The sequence below is a fragment of the Podarcis filfolensis genome, assembly GCF_964270895.1.
Source record: "Podarcis filfolensis genome assembly, chromosome: Z".
Taxonomy (NCBI): domain Eukaryota; kingdom Metazoa; phylum Chordata; class Lepidosauria; order Squamata; family Lacertidae; genus Podarcis; species Podarcis filfolensis.
Genome location: NC_139617.1, coordinates 13527792 through 13548008, shown reverse-complemented (window position 1 = coordinate 13548008; position 20217 = coordinate 13527792). Strand labels below are relative to the sequence as shown.

The following is a 20217-nucleotide window of genomic DNA, read 5'->3' as shown; positions in this document are numbered from 1 at the left end:
CTGGGAAGCAAGGGGGCACTGAATTTTGGCCCTGCATAGGGTACTACTGAAATTTGAGCCCCCAAGGTCTGCCAGTGCTTTGACTCCAGCAACATTCCAGAGCTGTCCTGCTGCCTTCCCAAAGTCCTGCTGCCTTCATAAAGTCAGGGAAGCGAGCCGCCCAAAGCTGAAGTTGCTGCCTTTCCAAAGCGGGTAAGTGAGATGGCAGGCTTTGGGAAAGAGATGTAAAGATGTGAGGGCTGTAGTGTCCTGGCGCTGGCTCTAGCAGCTTTCTAGAGCCCTTCTGCCGCCTTGCGGCAGCCTCATAAAGAAAAGATATAAGGGCTCTGACATTGTATTGGGCACTGGGCTCTGGTAATGAGGTGTGAGGGCTGAGGCTGCTGCACCAGAGAGGTGCCAAGCTTTGGGAAGGAGGTGTGAGCTCTCTGAGGGTCGTGCCCCAGGCCTTTGGGAAGGAGGTGCAAGGGCTCAGGGTTTTGGAAAAGAAACACTGTCTTTCCAAAACTGGGAAAGGGAAATGTCAGGCAAATGTCTGAAAAAAAGAGGTGCAAAGGCTCTGAATCCTCATTCAGAGGATTCTGAATGGCACTTTCCCAAAGCTAAGCAAGCAAGGTGTGAGGCTTTGGGAAGCAGGTGCAAGGCTGGGGAAATGAGATGCCAGGATTTGGGAAGGATGTATTTATGCTCCACCATCCTAGATGCTCGGGCTCCCTGGCCCAATGCAACGCTTTGGGAATGAGGTGCTTTGGGAATGAGGTGTGGCTTTGAGGAAGTGTTTGGGCTCCTACACCATCCCAGCAGCCTTTCCAAAGGCAGATAAGTGAGGTTCCCCACTCTGTGAAGGAAAAAAAGATCTCTGACAGCAGGCTTTGGGAAGGAGATAGGAGGGTTCTGGCAGTGTCCTGGAGGGAAGTGCAGGGCTCTGACAGCGTCCCAGAGCCTTCCCGTCACCTTCCCAAAGCCCGATGCCAGGTAAGTGAGGAAAACCTGCTGGGGGTGTGTGGGGTAAACAACAGAGAGTGCTGAGTTTCACCAGCTCTCCGTTTATTCATTCATTCATTCATTCATTCATTCATTCATTCTCCCCTCCATCTGTCTAAGTTTGTGATTGCATTAAGTAAAATGTGCCTAAGTTGTGGGCTTATTTTCCATACAGGTGCTTTTTGGGTTTGTTGTGAGTGTAAGTAAGGTGCAGGGCTTTGGGAAGGAGTCACAATATGGCTGCCCCAGGGATGCATGAGGACTGTGGCATGGTCCCAAATCCCTACCACCACCTTCCCAAAGCTGGGTAAGCAAAGTGTCCAGCTTTGGGAAGGAGGTGTGAGGGTCCTTACACTGGGCTTCAGGAAGGAGCCACTTGGGCTCCAACAGCATCCCCGCCCGCTTCCTAAAGGTGGGTGAGGTGCAGGGCATTGGGAAGGAAGTGGAAGGGCTCTGGCAGCTGTCTAAGCACTGGGCTTTGGGAAGAATGCCTTAGAGCCCTCCCAGAGCTTCCCAGAGCCAGGTAAATGAGGAAAACCCTCTCAGTGCATGGGCGAAGGGGAAATAAATAAAAGGAGAGAGGGAGTACAAGGTTGTGACTGAATAGGTAAAGTGGGCACAAGCTGTGGGTTTACGATACACAGAAAGTGATTAAGAAACTGAAGTCCTTCCATACAGGTGCATTTTGTGTTTTTGTGGGTGAGCCCTATTTGCCACAGCACAAGGGAGAGGGAGTGATAGGATTTGGGGCATGGAGATGTATACTGCATCAACATTAAGAAACCATTCAAATGGTTTTTTTTTTGGTTAGGAAGTAAGCCCTATTAGTCTGTTGTCATAAACATTTGCAGCACAACATACAAAATGCCTTTAAGCAAAATGCCTTTAGGACTCACAGTGAAAGCTATTCAATTCCCAGAGGAATTTTTCAAGAGCCTCCTGTTTGTGGAGCCAGGTGACAATTGCGGAGCTTCTTAGGAACCACAAAGCTCTTCGTTGTTAGAGAAACAGGAGGCATCTCTGAGTTGCAACCTGGCAGACTCTAGGCCAGTGTGCTGAACAGTAAATAAAACAAAAGCGAGAACAACAGTTTTGTACATCATCACAGCAGAGCATTGCAAGTGACCCAACTGCATACAAATGTGGGTACCAATACAGCTCTATCTGCAGGTTTGCTGGTATGCATCACCCACCCCTTGCTTAAAGACTTCCACCACTGTCTGACTGTGGCTTGTAAGCTAGAAACCTTAAAGGTTTCCAGCATGGGGCACCAAAGCCCAAAGCATTTTGATGCACCATGAGCAGCAAGAAGCACACAATGACTCATGGAAGTATCTCAGCATACTCTAAATAAAATGAGGGTCAGCCCTGCTCGTCCTGGGATCCAAAAGAGTCATTTAAAGCACACATTAAGACAGTGCAAAGGGAACCAATGCATGCCATTTGCAAACCAGCGAATTACATTGACCAGCCTGATCATATAGAGCATCTTGAATCCATTACCGCAAGTTCTCGTGGCAAGTTCTCTGTGATACAGAGATAATTTAATTATCCTTACTGTGATCTTGTAAGTTGTATGCCACCTTGCTGTATTATTTCATTATCAAATTTATATCACGACTCTTCCTCCCAAAGAAGCGCAGGGTGGCAAACAAACAAATGACAAAGCATCTAAAAACAGTCCCAATATAGAGGCAGACTGGGAAAGCGTTCTACTTAAAAGGCTTGTTGGGAAAGGAAGGCCTGTTTAGGGAAGTTTTTATTGTGTGACATTTTAATGTATTTTAATCTTTGTTGAAAGCCGCCCAGAGTGACTGGGGAAACCCAGCCAGATGGGCGGGGTACAAATAATAATTTATTATTATTAATTATTATTATTATTATTATTATTATTATTATTATTATTATTACACTACCAAAAAACCCAAGAGACTGTACTATATTTGATGAGAGGGAATTTCAAATGATAGGAGCCACAACAGTTAAAGTCCTGACCCAACATTGTGCAGAATAGACCTCCTGATAAGATGGTATATACAGGAAGCCCTCACCTGCAGGATTGTTCGGGTATATAAGGGGCGATCTTTCAGGTATCTTGTTTCCAAGATGTATATGGCTCTATACTAGCACCTCAAACTTTTCCCTTGAACTTATTTCAATAAATAAAATAAAGCCATCCTTTGCTTAGAGAAGCACTGCCTGATTTTGAGAGATGCTGCTAGTAGTAGAAATATAAAATTTCCCCACTGCATCAGTCCAAAAGAACTCAGAACCACTGAGGGCAGAGGACAAACTGCAGTATGCATTTCTGCATAGCAATCTGAAATTCTGAAACAGTTAGAATTATACCACTTGATGCCCTGCAATAGCGATATTTGTTCAAAACTATCAGAAGCTGATTAGGATGCACATGAAAATTGAATAGGGCCACAAAGCAAAAGGTTTTTTTAAAAACACACACACACAAAGAGAGAGAGAGAGAACAGTTGTGTAATAAGTATATTTATTAAACAGTATACATTTTGTCACATACATGAAAGTAAACAGACCCATACTTGTTACTCAGATATTTGCTTTCCTAGTACACCACACTGGTTCTCTTCTGGCGTTGCCATTACTGCTGGTGTAGTGGACCAGTCAAGGATGGAAGTAGGATAAGAAGAAGGGGATTATATGGAAAGAGATTGTGAACTGCAGGTACCTACAGACCACTCTTTGCCAACTCAACCAGGCTAACTGTGGCTCCTGCTTTCCATATCTTAAACCTCCATTTTGCTCACTGACTATCTTATCAACGATAGAGTAAAATTCTGCTCTGGCTTCCTGTTCCTCCTTCTGTGACACCTTCAATTGAAATTAAATTCCACAGAGATAACTGCACATTGCATTAAAAAAGATTTATAAATAAATAAGTGGTGTGGAAGCTAGGCCTTAATTAAAAAGTCACAAACCCACACCCACCCCTCTTTAGCAAAAGGTTCCATGTAGCTTGCTGTAAGGAGAGCTAAATTGTGCAGCCTTTGCTCACTCGAGTCCAGCTTCCAGCACTAACTAGAGCATACCGTCTCAGAATAAACGCGAGCTGAAGCTTGCAATACTTATAAAGCAAAACCACAGTTACGTAGCTGTCACAATAATTTTACCTGAAGCAAAACCAAGATCTTCTTCAGGCCAGACATTTAAGGAAACTCAACCAAATATAGTTATAAGGCAACATATTATGCCTTGTTCAAGTTCTACACACCCTTATCTATGATGTATTCAAAAATGTATCCAGAATGCCCAGTTAGGCCTTTGAAATTGCCCCAAAGGTCCCCTTCAGTCTGGTGGGTTTTGGGGGTGCCTTCTCCACTATGTAATTGGTGCAAAAGTAGTGCATTAGTGGTGGATTATACTGGACCATGCACACATCATTCGTTGTTCTGTGATTCTTCCCCCACATCACTCTTGCACTGCGGTGTCACAACAGCGGGGCAAACCAAAAGGAAAAAAGGAAAATAACCCACACAAAACACACAAATAAACCAGAACATTTGTGAAAATTAAAGTTGCTGGATTACAGCGGCAAGTTATAGGATATGCATGGTTTGTTTGTGGAAACAAATCACTATGTCCACCCCAAATCTTCGGCGCTGCAAACAGTGTTGAAAATGAGATTGCATGTAATCACCACAATACAGTACTATCACAAGCACAAATCATGAATGAACAATCAAAAGGATGTCTGAGGCCGTTCACTGAGTTTGGGATCGTGCATTCAGAGACGTAGGAAGCTATCTTATGTTGGGTCAGCACATTGATCCATCTAGCCCAGAACTGTCTACACTAACTGGAAATGGCTGTCCAGTGCTTCAAAAGAGTCTTTTCTAGTCCTACCTGAAGATTCTGGGTATGACTCTCAGTTCTTCTGCATATAAATCACGGGATCTATCAGCAAGCCATAACCCACTCCCCAGTAATGCAATGCAGAAGATTTTGAAAGGTTTATATAATTGGGGGTGATTTGGGATGACTTGGCAGGAGGCCTTGAAATAAAACCCCAAACAGCTTTTTTTAAAAGATCTGGTTCTATTGAAATATCTAGTTATGTGCTTTCCAAATGCCATTCACCCACTGAAACATAAATGTATCTGATACGCCTTTTCTTTATCTGCACTTGCAAAGAGCAAGGGGGTGTGGATCAGTGCTATAAAGTGTTGGGTTTGGTATTTTCTTTTTTTAAAAAAAGCAGATGAGGGAAATAAGGTTTTAAAATAAGTAACATATCTGCTGCTGGTGATAAATTGATATTCTACAGAGGCCACTTTTATTCCATCCACAACACAAAAGGAAGAGTTAGAAGTGAAGTTTAAAATCTGCTAACAGGGATTTTGCAAGCAGAGAAAGGTAATAGCATGTTATACAAATTCTGTCAAGTCACTCTACTAAACTCAGACAATAATTGAAAGAGATTGACTTTCAAACTATTTGGAATAATGAAATGCAGAAAGTCCCTTTGCAAACCCCGTAGGATAATGGAATGCACCCTTCCAATTTACTTTTTTTTTCCCCCGCTCCTTATTTCATCCCTTCATTCCCATGTCTAAGCACTTATTTCTGCCTAGAGCATCAGCCTTCAGGAGAAGCCTGTGTTAAAGTTCAGTTTCACACACTTGGCCACTGTAGGCAACAAAATGGCTGCAGCGCAGCACTCTACACAATTGCTCAGGGATATAGACCAGTGACATCACCAGGACTTGCTCCCAAGCAAGATGAGACTGCAGACAGCACGGTGCTTCTGCACCACATTTGCTTCAAGGTAGGAAGAACCTCCAGGGCAAGAATCCTGACCCTGCTAACTCAACTTCAATGAGACTTTCAAATGAGCTAAAGGATGTTGGAGTTCTGAGACAGCAGGTCAACATTAAACACAGAGAACCACCTTCTTCCCAAGGACATGTGTCCTATCAAGGGCAAGTGTTTTCAGAATTGCAAAACCAGGGATTTCGTCATCCTCTTATTTTCTGTAGACTCAGAGTAGTATTATGCTCAGAGCAACATAGTGCCAGTTTTTGGACACAGATAACAGAACTGACTCTTATGACTTGTATGACCCTACTTCTAGGTAGCTCACACACCACCGCCTCTGAACTACTTAGAAGCAGACGAGCATCTACCAAGGGATGTGTTCATCCCATCAAGCTTAAGCCAAGGGCAAACAGCAAGCAGCCCACTGGCTCAAAATTCGAGTCATGTGCAAAATTCCCACAGAACATTTCACATGAACTTTCCATGTACAGGATGTGTACACAGCTCCAACAGTGCTATGAAATGGCATTTATGGGCAGAAAGTCAAACATATGGAATGGGGAATTCATTGTTTTCCTGTTGCTCAACATTTCGCTAGGACTTGTAGAATGCATAAGTCTATGTGTTCCTTCTTCCCAATAACCTTGCAGAGCAAATCACTCGCTATCATTCTTAGCGCATCAAGGCAGTGCTCTCAGATTGCACTCACTGTGGAGTAACCCCCACAAAATACAATGAGGTTGACTTAAGTTGAGAATAATTATGCCTAGAACCAAATCATAGACATATGAGGTCAACCAGTCTGAGGCTACAAAAACAAAGAGAATGCAAGACCAGAAGAGAGAAAAGCTTGCCTATGTCCTCATAGTACATTCTCTACCCTTTGAATTCACTGGAGAAAACAACGTTCTGCATAAAGCCAACACACCATTTAGGTAGCCTCACTAATTTTATGTGCTGCCTTAACTATATCTTTGTGAACAAAGGAATGGAATGGTGAAACACATTCTATAGCATTCCACATCAAGATTCACACATTATATGCCAGTACTGAACTATGCAGGTTTATATTTTGCTGCTTCCAATTCCTAAAAGTCCGTTACCTTATACTACAACGTTGCTTCATTCTGTTTGGATATCAACCGTAACTTAGACTGAAGTGCACTATCAGAAGTTAAACCACCTACAGTTCCCAGAGTGAACCAAAACCAACCCAACACATTCCTTTCTTCCAACAGTGATGCTCATCTGTCCCAGGAAAAGCTTCATCAAGCCCATAACATGAATCAAGCAGTCATCTAGAACTCAAAGAAGCCAGAAGCTTTGTTTTTTCTTTATATAAAAAAAGGTCAGGTTCTTCCAACCCTTAGACCCTCGCCACTTTCTGATGATCACCATCAGAAACAGACTTTAACAGACTGCAATGTGTACAAATAATGCAGGCTGCATCAGTAGGCTCTGGTTACAACTCAAAGCACAATTTGGATGGGTAAATAATAAACCACTAAGCAAATGAGTGCTAAAAAGAACGGAAGGAGATGGACACAATCTTAACTATGTGAGAGACCGACAGAATGTTGCCTAGGCCCATGCAGAATACAAATGTGTTACAGGTCTAAATCTTTGATCTTCCTTTTTGAGGAGCTGTGATGTATAAAACCAATTGTACCAAGCAGACAGTCCTATGCTGAATATAAATTATCCTGCAACTATGGTCATGTTTAAAAGAAAAGAAGGAAGAGCTATACAGCCATGAAGCAATAATACTTCTTTATGGGGTGGGGGAATTAAAATGCAAACAGTTATCTGTATGGGTAACCACCTTGAGGGAAGAAATAAAGCAACAGATATGCACCTTAACTGTTTAATTTGACAGAAGGAGGATTTAAATAGAAAACGTTCACACATCTTGCAATAACAGCAGCATCTCGTTACTTGCTACCCATGAGAGAGAGTTGATTCTGCCATACCATCCATATATATATATATATATATATATCCCAAGAATCATTGACTTAAGTAATGTTCAGTTTTATTTTCAGATTTGACTACAGACACAGCTGAAGTAGAACATGCCTGGAAATTTAAAGACCTCTCTCTGCCAGCTCACTCTTCAAAAGAGCTTGCCTTTTGCTTATCAAGCTAACCCCTTGCGTCTCCAGGGTTTAAGTCATTGATATTCTGATCCCGTCTTTGCAATTGACACCCACATGCCAATTTTTCTACACAGATACACACACACACAATATAGATGAAAAAAACGTGGGGGGTTGTTTTTAGTTTTTGCTTAGTGGGGTTTTTCTGTGCTGTACTGTACTGCATAATGTAAACTCATGCCTCCCTCTCTCGCTTTCACCTTTATCTTAAGTAAAATTTACAGTTTTGGAAGCATTCAAGTATGAAGGCATACCCCGAGTTCCCTTTCACATTTCAGATGTGAAAACAAACCATTTCTGACAAGCCAATAAAGCTTTATTTGAATATATTTACTGAAGTCAGTCTCTCTCTCTCTCTCTCTCTCTCTCTCTCTCTCTCTCTCTCTCTCTCTGTGTGTGTGTGTGTGTGAGAGAGAGAGAGAGAGAGAGAGAGAGAGAGAGAACTTAGTCCATCCTAGAGCTGTTGGCAATGTTACAGGAGAGGTTTCTGCTGGACACTTTCTGCACAATAAAGAACTCTGTTTAACTTGCAAGCTTGCACACCAATTCCATTGACAGAAGAAGTCACTCATCTGTCTTTTCCATTACCAATCTGGGAAACATTGTCAGATAAAATAAAATAAAAACTCCACGAGGTTCTAATTAGATTTTTAAATCTATGGTGTTACTTATGGAGGAAATCATTCCTTTTGTAAGAGTTCACTGGGCAGAGGAAGTAACTTCTTGCCTCAATACTTCTCCCAGCCCCACTTTAAACAATTGATTGCTCCTATTTCAGCCCAATATTTACATGCATCCTTTCATTCGTTTATAGCCTTGGCTCATTTGCAGCAAGAGTTCTGCTTGGATCTTCTGCATTTTCATATTTACAACAGTGGGAAGTTCAGATATTATTGCCTTCACCATCGCATCATGCTCAGAGACCCTAAGAGATGCTCTGAGGGCACCTTCCATTTTTGATGGACACTCCTGCATTATCAATATTCTCTGCTTTTTATTTTATTTAAAAACATCAGATCAGGATGGAAGTCACAGGCTTTGCCTAAGGCAACAGGCTCTTTATTTTTTGCCTTCTTAACAAAATGCTTGCACTCAAGCTATTTTAAGGCAATGCTGTATTCGTATGGTCCACGCCCCCTCCCCTCTCATGATCATACAGAAGCTAATGCCTCCTCCCCTGCTCCTCATCTCAGACCTCAGAGCTACTTCTTACAAGTTATTACTATGCTAAGCTTGCATGCAGGAAAAGAGAGACCCTCCGGTCTGCAGCCAAACTGCAACATTTCCATCTGCAGCCAGCAGGTTTTAAAGATCCACACTGTGACCAATTTCTACCTAGGAAGGGGGAGGGAGCCATAATCTGATTCCTGTCTTACTCACTTTCTCCCAATACTGCTAAGGAAAGAGAAAGCCATGCTTAGCTTAGTGCTCCCTAAGTCTTTCCTTTCCAGGTCCATGCAGAGCTGGAATTAGACATTAGAGATACGAAATGTTAAATTTCTTCTCCCGCTCATTCAAGGACTCAAGGAAATCACCAGTATATTTGCCAACCCACCCAAACACTGATCTGTGCTACATCTTATTCTAATGTGCCAAATGCACAGTAACTTTAAGCTGATCACCAGAGTTCAAGGAAATCCTTCAATCAAGGAACTTCATTTACAATCCAGCACATCGCTGGTCGGTGGAGTGTTGTTTTTTTACTTTCCCTTACTCTCTGTCTGTCTCTGTCTCTCTCTCTCTCTCTCTCTCTCTCTCTCTCTCTCTCTCTCTCTCTGTGTGTGTGTGTGTGTGTCACACACAGAGCAGTTTTTTTTTAATGCAATCCCCCGTCTAATGCAGTCTCCATTACAGGATTAAAACTGCATCAATAAAAAACTCCATATGTTTTTCCTCCCCCATTCACATCTCTGACCCTCCCCCCCCCTTCACTAAGTACTCTGCACCCTGACACTCAAAAGCTGAACTGCTCGCGATGGGCTTTGCATTGCAAAAGGGAGGGAGAAAGACCGTGCGATCTTCAGCGATCGGGAGGGATCACATCACATATCAGTTTGCGGAAGGGGGGGTTCCCCTCCTCCCAGAAGCTACACAGTTTGGCTTCTCTCTCTTCCACCACCACCACCCCCGAAAAATCTAAGCCACGGGTGTACCAGCGCTGCATACCTAGATTGCAAAGATCTACAGCGTGTGGAAGGATAAGGAAGCGAAAGGAGAATCTAGATAGAGAGAAGGCGCTTGCTTGTAGACCGCCAGCGCTCTCCCTAGACGAAGTCTCTCCCCAGCTCTCCTCGAGACGCACCACCCACTTTCTCTGCCTTACCTTGAATTCCTTGTGTGAGCAAGAGAATCTCCCTCTAAAGCTGCTCCTCAGCCATGCCGTTCCTTTCCGTTGCCTTCAAGTCAGACCCAAAGCGCACCATGAGGTGGGTAAAGAAAAGCAAAATCCTTGTTCTGCTCAGAATCTTGGAATGAATTATTACATGGGTACGGGCACGGAGGAGATCGTCTAGGACGAATAACAGTAAGATCAAAAACGAAGTAGTGAGACTGGTGGGGGTGGCTGGGAGGGGGGTGCCCTTCTTCCACAGCGTGAGGAGAGACAAGAGACAGAGACAAAACGAAGAGATCCTAACTTGAGAGTTATTCAAACACGCTTGCTGCTGTAGGGCAAGTGAGAGACCGGGGAAGGCAAGTGAAGTCCGCGGACCCACCGGCTTCTCAACTACCCAAAGGAACGCTGGAAAGAAGAGGATGGGGCCAAGTCTGGCAAGCTGCTGGCTGGCTTGGTTTGGGTTTCTTTTTTTCTGAAAAAAAAGAACTTGCACGAAGAGATTCGTTGCAACTTGGAAGGAAGAAATCCTCCAGCTTTATGCAATCACCGGGATGATTTACAACGTCCTTCTTTTCGAGTGCCGAGCCCCTCTGAGAGGTCGGCGGGGGGCGGCGGTGCTGGTGATGTAGGGGGTCGGAACAAGAAGCGGCTAAGGGCGAGACGGTATCCCGTCCCCCCCTCCCAGGAGAGGGGAAGTCTCTTCCCCGGGGCTCAGGTGGCCAGTCTGCCCCAAGAGCTGTCTCGGTCTACGCAGGACTCCCCCCGAAGGCGAGCCGGAGACTCCGGGCGCGCTCCCGCCCGGGGGCTCGCGATTCGTGTTGCTGCTGCTACTGCTGCTGCTGCTCCACGCACTGGCCGCATCCGCTCCGCGCTCCGGCTGCTGCCGTCTGAACTCCGCTTTCCCAACCACTGCCAGCAAGTCCTCGCCGGGGCTGACATCACTGCAAAGGAGGCGGGGAATGGAGGGGGAAATGCAAATGAGGGAGGCGGGGGAAGAGAAGGAGGGGGGGTTTAAAAAAAGATTCCCCCCCACAGCTTTCCTCCCGTGGTCTTAAGGGTTCTGTAAGCTGCTGCTTTCAGCTCATGGAAAAATCAGGCGAAGGCATCCAAAGCAAGGCAGAAAGACGCTCGTTTCTCCCAAAAATACTAAGTCACCTTTAATAAATAAAAGAAGGCAGGGGGCTAATAACTCGAGGATCTAACCGAGCTGGGATCGTTCTTGGGCGTTCGTCTTAGGGAAGTAACAGATGATTAATCTAAAAAATTCGTTTCCTTTGATCTTTTCCCTTCCCCTTTGGGTGCTATCCAACTTATTCAGAGTAGTCCCATTTAAGTAAATGGAAGTAAGCGATTCTGCTCTGAATATAGGGAGCTATCTCATACTGAGACTGGTCCGTCTGGCTCAGTATTCAGAAGCCCCAATCCTGCTTGGAGACCTGCTGAGGACTGAACCCAGGAGCTTCCAAGTGCAAGGGAGATGCTCTGCCACTAAGTGACAAGCCTTCCCTATTCAGCATGAATGGGGCATGGTGGTGGCTCCTAGGCTGCTGTCTTAGCAGGTGCTCTGCTACACACAAATGGTCCATCCCAAAAGAGTCTGGGTCTGACTATCACTGGGTACCACCTGCTATGTTTATTTGAATTCTGTTTGATTCCAGTCTTTCTCCAGGGACCTCAAGGAAAGGCAGCTCATTCTCTCCACCACCCATCCATGAGGCAAGGTGACGCAATTGCCTTGGGTGGCAGGATCCATAGGGGCAGCAGATCCAGCCTCCAAGGAATGCATTGCCTGCTGCTACAGCTGCTGCTGCAGCAGCAGCAATGGCTGTGATATGCTCTTTGGAGGCTGAATCGGCCACATCCTTGGCAGCACTCCCCATGCTGCCTCTACAGCAGCCTCTTGGCAAATAGGAGGCACTGCTAGTTTCCTCCCACCCTTGTTCCCAATGTAGATCTTCCCCCCCGCCCTTGTTCCTGATGTAAATAATCACTCACCTAGTCTCCCCTAGTGGGGAGGTGTCATTCTGTGGTTTGCCTCAGGTGCCAGAATGCAGAGGTGAAGCACTGGTGGAGCTGGGGGGCCTTAGCCCTGGGCTCAGTTTTTTTTTTGGGGGGGGTCGCATTCCTCATGACACCCTCCCAGCATGCAGTGCACTATGAGAAAGAGGCAAAAGGCATGCACCCTCCCAGCCCTGCACCACATTTGCAAGTCTCGCAAAGCAGCACTGGACTCACAGGGCGCTGTGAGTGCACCCCTCAAAGCAGGGCCGTGTTGACTGGCTGGGCTCCCCACTGCACGACTAGGCAGGCAGTGCAGCATGGCCTCACAGCTCCAGTGGGCAGGGGTTGCTCCAGGCATGTCCTTCCACCATGGTGGCCCACCTACCCCAGGCGCCAGCAAGGAACACTCCACCACTACCAAAATGCATTGGGGCAGCCCTGCCCAAATTTTAGCTTGGTTGGCAGAACATTGTCTTTGCATGTAGAAGTTTCCAGGCTCATAGGCAGGTAGAGCTGGGAATTGTCTCCTGCCTGAATCCCTGAAAAGCTGCTGCCAGTCAGTGTGTACTGAGCCAGCTGTACTAAGTCAGCTTCCTCTGCACAACATCTTTGTGAGATACTAATGGAAAGAGAAGGGGAGGGGCATTAGAGACTGACCTACAGTCACCCAGTGAGTTTAATGACTCAGTGATATTCCTAGTCTTGCCAGTGGAGGCTAGCCCGACTGTTAGGCAGAGTGACAGCTTTGCCTCAAGCAACTGATTGATGCAAAGGCAGCAAACTGTTAAGTTAGGTGAGTGATGGTTATTGTCTTTCTAGTGCCAGGGAGGGGGGGAGGACTTTGTGGCATTTTCTGACCCAGACATCAAAAGGAATTGGCTGCATCCTGGGGTACTATGTACCTTGACTTGCCAGCGAAGAGCGCCATTTGTTGTCCACCTAATGCAGCAAATTGTCTTGGGCCAGCCCTGATGACAACCTAACCAAGCCTTCCCTGAACTCTTTCCTCCAGATGTTTCAGACTGCAACTCCATTCCTAATCACTGGCCATGCTGATTGGGGCTTATGGGAATCACAGTCCAAAACATCTGTAGGTGAACAGATTGTGCAGGGCTTTTCTAAACTCTGCAACCAAAAGCCTGGAGAGGAAATCCATCTCACTCAAGTGCTCCTCAAGTGCTATGAAACTGGCAGAGTTACTGCACATCAAGTGAGGGTTTGGCAACTGCATGAAGTAGAGGGGCCAGCCTATTAATGAAAATAGGGAATCTCAGCCAATCCCAACCTGCTCTGCATCCTTATCTGCAACCATTTAAGCTTTGCCTGCCATTGGCTCTGGCTCCACCTTCTGTTGGTCTTCTTCCTTTCTCTCCTACTAGTGAGCCTTCCCCACAAGAGATCTTTTCTGCATTGGCTCCCCATCTGTGGAATAGTCTCCCCAGGGAGGCTTGTCTGGCGCCTCCATTACACATATTTAGGCACTAGGCAAAAAAAGTTCCTTTGCCTGATTAACATATTGTACCCTTTAAATGTGTTTGTGGGAGGTCTGGGGAAGATGGAAATTAGGGAGGGGGGTTGTTTTTATTTTTTTTATGTATTTTGTGTTTTTATATTGTATTTTTATGTTGTGAGCCACCCTGGGATCTACGGGGGAAGGGCACTACACAAATTTAATAAGCAAATGTTCATCAGCCACCACTAGTGTGAAACAAGAGGCCTTCTATTCATTGAAGCCTGCCATGCATTTTGAAACTCACAAAAAGAAGACTCCAGATTTATGTTATTCTCATGAGCATGGCGGGTGGGCAGGTGAGCAGATGGAAGGGAATGAATGGAAAAGAAGGATCTATGACTAAGAGGAGAGGATCTATTCAGGTCCCTTCCAGACAGCCTGTTTGTTGAATATTCATTCTGATTTGCTTGCACAAAGCTTATATGTAGGTTTGACTATGCCCAGTCTTCACTGAATATTTGTTCTGATTTGTATGCACTTTAATCCACTTTAATTGCACAACACTGCATTTTGTATAGGGATTTGAGTCCCTTCTGCAAAATATGGACTTTAGGTGGTGATTTGTTGGCAGAATATTTTGTGGAACCACTGTATATAATACATGCTGTTTTTTTAAAGCCTAATTTGGCGACCAGGTGCAAAAGAGGACCTATTTCTTTCACCTTTTAATAGTTGTGTAGAAGAAGGAATTTCAGCTGATGGAACTTCCATAGCAAGCAACACATGCTGAAATTTTTATGTCACTTTTAGCCCACATCAACCTGTCCTAGCAACCCTCTCCAATATTTTTTTTTACCTGACCATGTTCTCTGCAGTATCAGAATACAGTTCCTTCTCCATGAAGTGCCATATGCCTAGTGCCCTCCAAGAACAATAAACAAACCCTAGTAATTATTATTATTTATTAAATTTCTATACCACCCTCACAGGGTGGTTTACAATATAATAACAACACAAAAATACCATAGTAACAAACAAAATCAATACCTTCCCCTCCCCAGAGAATCCTATGGATTTAATTTCATTTTAAGAAAAGAAAAGAAAGAAAAGATCTGCCACTTCCATTTTAAAAAGCTGGGTTGTTTGTTGAGATTTGTGGTCTGCCTGGAGTGTATGAAGCTTGCTAAACAAAATAATTAATACATGCTTTAGCAATCACTTTTCCTGAACTTTGCTACCCAGAGGAGATTTTTTTAAAAAGAAGAAAAGAGAAGGATACAAATCATAACCAGGGAATGAAATATATTCAGGTCTTGGAAGGCAGAGAAAGCCTGCTTATAGTAGTTTTCCTTTTAGGATTCGAAGATAAACCCCCCCACTCATTCATCTTGTAGTAGAGGTGGATTATAGTGTCTGTGCTGCAAAATACCAGCAAAATATCATTGTTGCCTTCTAGTTTGTGCTTAGACAGTGAGACAGGAAGACTGAAAAGCATTCTGAGGCAGCTGGTTCAGACACCAAATCACTCAGTGCTGCATGCCTACTTCCCGCTTACTAATATTTTATTTAGGGTACACTTGTAATCAATTTACATCAGTCACATTACTGTACTTGGATTTCGCAGGGTATTTCTGAACTGATCTCCACTTGCCTTTTCGTTAGGAAAATGAAAACAGCAATCCTAAACACATTTAGGGCCTGTTGGTGGTGGTGATGCCCCTGAATGTTTCCCAGTTGGCACTCACCTATGGCAGGGCCTTTTCAATGGTGGTTCCCCATATGTGAAGATTAGGTGTGTCTGTCTTTCCCATTATTAACATTCAAATTGAACATTCCTGTTCACCTAGGCATATGATTGCTGACATATACTGTTTGTAGCCACCTTAAAATGATTAACTATGATGGTATTCTTTCAGATGTTCTTCATGTTTTTTGTTTTGTTTATTTGAAAGATGATTTTATTCATTTTAATTGTATTTTTTCTCCTTGTTGTTTACCACACTGGGCTCCTTTGGGAGTAAAGTTGGGGCAGAAATTTAATAAATAAATACAACTAATAATAATAATTAATTTATTTATAAGAAAGCCCCGGTGAGCCAGCTGTCCCCCTTGCTGCTGGTTGTTATCAGCCACGATGGACAAGGGTCTGGAGTGCAAGTGGTCAGCCTGGCCGATTCAAGCACCTTGTCCACATCCTCGAGCCTTACCAACTGAAACTCATCCAGCACAACAGGACTAGACAGTGCTCTGGCCACCCATGAGATTCATCGGAGTCAAGATCCTGGTGGATGCAAGTGATTTTATCCTCAAAATGATTATGTTAACAAGCAGTTAAAACGATTTAAAATGTTCAAAACAGTTAGGACAATAATAGCAGCAACAAAACACACTAAGAAATATTCCACCCCAAGAGTTTCAGCCACCTCAGCTTTTGTAGCTGGAGTCAGCAAGGGCCCCACTTTCCTAGGCCAGGTAGAAAAGGCCTGCAAGACGGGGGCAGGTTTTCCAGGACTCACAGCAAAGATGTGAGTCCTAAGCTGCAGTCCTAAGCACACTCCATCCTTTTGTAGATGCATTCTTAACAAACTACAATTCCCATGGTTTTTTGGGAAAAACCAGGGCTGATTTAAGTGCTATGACACTGTTTTAAATTGTACCCAGGGCAGATGGGGGCTCTGTTTCACTCTGCAAGTTGTGAGGAGAGTTCTGTCATAGCCCTAGATCTCTAAAAATATACCTGTGTTTTAATCAAGAACTCGGAGAATAAATTTCAACAAGGACCAAAAGCTGGATTTTAATTATATTGGTGGGAGGGGAGGGGGGAGGAACACACATACAAACAACTGTAAACATTGCTTCATGAAGCAAATGAGTTAGCTGGCTGATGACAATGTAATTACCTTTCACTTTCTTTACAGTAATGAAGCTCTATAAAAGCTAAGAAAATGAATAGTCAAAGACATCACTTTTAGTTTTTTTCCCTTCACTGTCCACTTAAACAAATGCATTATGCTCCAGTACATCAGCAGGCATTGTTGCCCCAAATTGTTGGTTATGTTTATCAACAATGATACCCCTGACCCAAATTTTATTTGTTTTAAAAATTCTAAATTGCTTTCCTGCAACTGTACCAAACACAGTACAAAGGTGCCTAAATAAGAGAAAGCAAAACAAAGGTCCTTTTTTGGTGTAACAATAAACTGTGGTTTAGTGTTACATAAACAAGCCTCAAACCTGCACCCCTCCTCTTTCTCCTATTGCAAAGCTCCAAAGGAGAAATTGTATGCTTCCCCATCTAAACTCATCAGAATTCCCCTTTATGTACAGACTTGGAATCAAGCTACAAATTAAGAGAAATGCATAGATAGGAGCATGACACTTTTAGTTACAGCTGCTTGGCTTCTCAATTTACATTGGGACTACAATGCCCAGAGAGTGGAGGTGAATGGAATATTTCCCCCTCACCCCACCCCAAAGTTAAATGTGGCACTGGGGGAAGACAATGTGGTGCTCGGAAAAAATCTTCCTCAGGATTGTGTCTGGTGAGAGAAGGGTTAAAACGCCAAACACAGAGGTTTGGATGCAAATCCTTCCCACTCTGATTCCTGAATTAAAGAAAGAAAAGCTCCGCTCCCTAGCTACCTTACGTAGTCCAATTAAAATACAGTTTGACCCTCAAGGGAAATACGGTTAGTTCAGCAAGCTAAAGCAAATAATAGTTTATGATTCTGACTTGCTCACTAACCACTGTTTAAACTAGCCAGAGTTGCTCTGAGTTCAGATATTGCATGTGAAGACCCTGAAGCCACCCCTCGTTGATGAATAAGACACAAGGACACAGATATTAGGTTAATGGTTATTGCGTGGCAAGTCCCCTCCCCCATGTGAAATGAAGACACTGGACACATTATTTAAGGTTAATGGGCATAAAAAGGCCACAACTTTATTGATTACAGGATTGAAAGGTATTGGCCTTAGGCATTGGCTCCTATCGACTACCTGGCATGGAGACCGGGAAGGGTTATCCACAAGCCGTGGGAGTCCTGTTGAAGTACGCCAACTAGGATCCCACGGGTGTCACCGCTCGGGGGCGTGCCGGAGGCCCTTACCTCCCTAGGTTTCGGACAAGGCAACGCCCCCCGGAGTCCTCTACCAGACTACCCTTTTCATTGGGGGAAGGTGATGGCGCTTCCTTCCCCCCATTCATTTGCATAATAATTAACCCCTGCCAATGCCTAACCACCAATACCGCGGAAGTTGTGACATTTGCTACGAGGTAGGCGAAAAAACCAAAAGGCTAGAAGTGCGCCAAATTGGAAAAATTCCTACCAGGCCCCTTGCGGCGACCAACCGAAGTCCATAGCAAGGTCATACCTAGCTAAGCCTAAAGGGTGGGTAGGATGGGAAAACCGCTCAGCTGGAAAGGGGAAAGAGGGCGGTCCCCGGGCATGCCTGGCCTTAAATAGGCTAGGCCCCGCCTCCCCGGCCCGCCGATTAGCGGGCAGGGTCGAAGACACGCCCGGGGATTCCCTGTTCATGCGGGGGGCAAAAGGCCAGCCCCCGCATGTGTGGGAGGGGTTAGCCCGCAACCCCCTCTCCTCCCAGGTCGGAAATGGCTTTGGGCAAATTTAGGCCACAACTTTATTGGTTGCAGAATGTGAGCAGTATTGGCTTAGGCATTGGAATTGACCCAACTATATCTGACTCCTGCCCGTCATGCAGGGCATCCTATAAGGGTTAAACACCAATAGGGGGAGCTTCATCAATGCAAATCAACTCGAGCTCACCCTAGGGTTCCCGATGGGGTCATGGCATGGCCCTAGGCCCTCCCCGGGCTTCGGACAAGATCCACACACCCAGATTCCTTTAACGGAATATCCTTAATATTGGAGGGGCAGGTGATGGCCACACCTCACCTCCCCCAACGTGAGATCAACCAATGCCTAGCCACCAAACCCTACAAAAGCTGTGATGATTGGTATGAGGTAGGCAAAAAACAAATGGCCAGTGCCAATTTGCCAAGTGGAAAAATTCCTTCCAAGCCCCTCAATGGCAACCAACCATGGTCAAAGGCCAGTGTCAAAAATCTGACAAAAGGGTGGGAGGGCGGGAGATCAAAGAGCCAAACCAGAAGGAAGCCGGCGGGCCCACAGAGCTGGTTAAAAGGTCCCGGCCATGCCCCCGGGCAGTGGGATTGGTCAACTGTGGACCATGACACGGCCAGGACCTCCATGATAACGCGGGACATTGTCCCACCCCTGCGCCGAGTGGGCGGATTAATGGGAAATGCTGGTAAGTTTCAAAGCAGAAGGGAATGCTTCCTGTCATTCCTTTCAGCCATGGCACAAGGGAGAAGAGGAGGGGAGAGCAGGTGAACCCAAGGCTCTTTTATGCAACGCTAAACCATAGTTTAGTGTTGCATCTGATCCAGCCCAATATGAAATTACAACTGATATAAGGATGCATGAAACCAGTGCTAATTTTATAGGAAAAGGGGTGCCAGAACTCACCATGAACACCTCCCTCATTCAAGGGTGCCCACCTGAGAGGTGCTGGAGCTGAGTTCCTGTGAGTTCCCCCTGAGAAAAAGCCCTGCGTGATAAAAATATTGATTATTTTTATTAAAGGGCATGAGTGGAAAAAGCGTCTCCCTACAGATGTTTTTGACTCCAGCTCCCATCATCCCAAGCCAGCATGGCCAATGGTCAGAGCTGTTGGAAGTTGCATTCCAGCAGCATCTGGAGAGCCACTGGGCCATACCAGCTTTGTGGAATTTCATTTCATCATTGTATTGTATTCTGCTTGTCCTCTAGTTAATTTGATGGTGGTGGTGGTGGTGATGATATGGAATTGAAACTCTCAAGAGCCTGCTTCACAATTAACATGCATAAAGAGGTATTTGTAGAATTCCAGAGGATAGGGGCATGCTGCTAGCTCTATCCCTGATGTGCTGCTGCTTCCATCCAGACATGATGTCCATTAGTCAAGCACAGACATAACCCACATTGGAAGCATAGAGGTCCACACGCCTTAATTGTAAAGCAATTCCATTGCAAAGCATTCCATTACCTGGGGAAGCTGATTTCTGTCACTGTCTAGGCACACAGATTGCCTGTCAAAAGTCATCACCCTTGCCAACTAGCTAAGATCTGCTTAATAAATGTTTCTCAGGGCAGGGAGGAGGTGCTGTCTTCTGAGAAGATAGTTACTGGAAAGAAGTTCACTGCAGAAGCACTTACCACGTTTTGGCCCCTCACTCACAGGCAATGATTTGGGTGTCCCTTTTTTATGATTCTTTGAGGGAAGTCATCCACATTCTCCTAAGGTTTTGCTGCAGAAGACCTCTCAGAAAAATGCTACATGATGATCTCATATTATTCTTAGGAAATTTCTTGGGGGAAATGGCAGCTACTAGCCACTAGGACAGGGACAAGGAACCTGTGAGTGTCTAGATAACCCTAAACTCCAACACATACAAGCCCCATCCAATATGGCCAGTTATC

The 20217-nt window shown here is 44.9% G+C and overlaps 1 protein-coding gene across 5 annotated transcripts in view; it reads right to left on the bottom strand.

Moving 5' to 3' along the window:
* Positions 1-11176, bottom strand: part of PCDH11X (protocadherin 11 X-linked) — a 737057-nt gene extending 725881 nt beyond the window's left edge. For 3 of the 5 annotated variants that reach the window (XR_014543680.1, XM_083595815.1, XM_083595814.1), the window contains exon 1: positions 10249-11176. The gene's annotated coding sequence lies outside the window, so the exon portion shown is untranslated. The remainder of the gene's footprint in view (positions 1-10248) is intronic. The other 2 variants (XR_014543681.1, XM_083595816.1) reach the window with 1 other exon arrangement.
* Between the last annotated feature and the right edge of the window lie 9041 nt (positions 11177-20217).